The sequence below is a fragment of the Schistocerca nitens genome, chromosome 1 (genome assembly GCF_023898315.1).
Source record: "Schistocerca nitens isolate TAMUIC-IGC-003100 chromosome 1, iqSchNite1.1, whole genome shotgun sequence".
Taxonomy (NCBI): domain Eukaryota; kingdom Metazoa; phylum Arthropoda; class Insecta; order Orthoptera; family Acrididae; genus Schistocerca; species Schistocerca nitens.
In genome coordinates, this window is record NC_064614.1 from 146,146,852 (window position 1) to 146,148,533 (window position 1,682).

The following is a 1,682-nucleotide window of genomic DNA, read 5'->3' on the forward strand; positions in this document are numbered from 1 at the left end:
GCCTTGGTTCCACTTCGGTCTTTCAGTGCTCTGTCAAATTCTTCTGGCAGTGTCATATCTCCCATTTCAGCTTCACCTACTTATTCTTAACCTTCTGTAATAGTATTGTCCTCCAGTTTGTTTCGCTTATCGCAAACCGAATTTCTTGAAAATAATTTTAAAAAGAATCACGGATCAGCAGCATCTGAAGTAGTCAGGGCTACAACAAACCGTTGGACAGTGGTGTGCTGTTCGCATTTATCCTCTTGTCGTTTCAAATGTGAACACAAGGAAACTGCACGTCGGTCATCCATAGATGAGTTGCATTTCTACTTTCTCTTTGCAAATTTACATTGTACTCACAGAAATCTTCAACTGTAAACGTGTGGATGAATGACTGGTGTGAATTATCCTTATGTTTCAATTTGTTTATTGTGAATTCCAGCAAGAGGGCGAGTTGCAGTAGCCGAGGTGCCTGCTCTGTGTTATCATAGTACAGGGAGCGTCAGACGTAGTTTTATGTTACGTTTTTAATAACATGCTATTCACGTGAATGATACACTGCGCTGCTTTTTGAATAGGTCTTGAGGAGTGGAAATGGAATACCGAATAAAAAATATGGAGTGTTTCTTAAAAAAAGACGTACTGCTATTCATATCTTCATAATGAACAAAGTTACAAGAAGGGCAGTCATACTGATTGATGTCCCACCTGTAGCTAAGCAACGTTTCCCTGATACTTTTTTTTTCTTTGCTTCCAGGCAAAAAATTTCATGGGATAGTTGGTTGGTTGGTTGGTTGGTTTGGGGAAGGAGACCAGACTGCGTGGTCATTGGTCTCATCGGATTAGGGAAGGATGGGGAAGGAAGTCGGCCGTGCCCTTTCAGAGGAACCATCCCGGCATTTGCCTGGACTGATTTAGGGAAAACACGGAAAACCTAAATCAGGATGGCCGGACGCGGGATTGAACCGTCGTCCTCCCGAATGCGAGTCCAGTGTCTAACCACTGCGCCACCTCGCTCGGTCATGGGATAGTCAAGGTAAATACGTCACCCTGTATATAGCTATGGTTTTAAAAATTTATCTTTCTGCTGAAATACAAGCAAGCAAGCACTCCATCTTCAGGCCACAAGTGGCCCATAGGGACCAGCCGACCGCCGTGTCATCCTCAGCTCAGGATACAGATAGGAGGGGCGCGTGGTCAGCACACCACTCTCCCGGTCGTTACAATGGTTTTCTGTGATCGAAACCGCTACGACTCGGTCGAGTAGCTCCTGAGTTGGCATCACGAGGTCGAGTGCTACCCGAAAAACGGCAACAGCGCATGGTGGCCCGGATGGTCACCCATCCAAGTGCCGGCCTCACCCGACAGCGCTTAAGTTCGGTGATCTGACGGGAACCGGTGTATCCACTGTGGCATGTCCGTTGCCCCATTCCGCTGAAATACTATGAATTATAACCTTTGGTAACGTTGTTGATAAACTGGTATTCAGTTTTTAAAAAGTTAAATGAATAAATAAGGGAAAAAATTCAAAATCTTAAACATGGCTGCGAATCAGAAATTTATAAATCTGAAGAGTTGAAAAATCAGTCAGCCAGTTGCAAAACAAAGGTCTTATGTTGACAAGAGCCTTTACTAGTGAGTATTTATTCTGAAGTAAGCTGAATGTAACCTGGCTGCTGTCTAAAGCTATGACATGTGAT

The 1,682-nt window shown here is 44.1% G+C and overlaps 1 pseudogene; it reads right to left on the reverse strand.

Annotated features, from left to right (window-relative positions):
- Window positions 1–1,290: 1,290 nt before the first annotated feature.
- On the reverse strand, window positions 1,291–1,408 carry LOC126213042 (5S ribosomal RNA; annotated as a pseudogene).
- Between the last annotated feature and the right edge of the window lie 274 nt (window positions 1,409–1,682).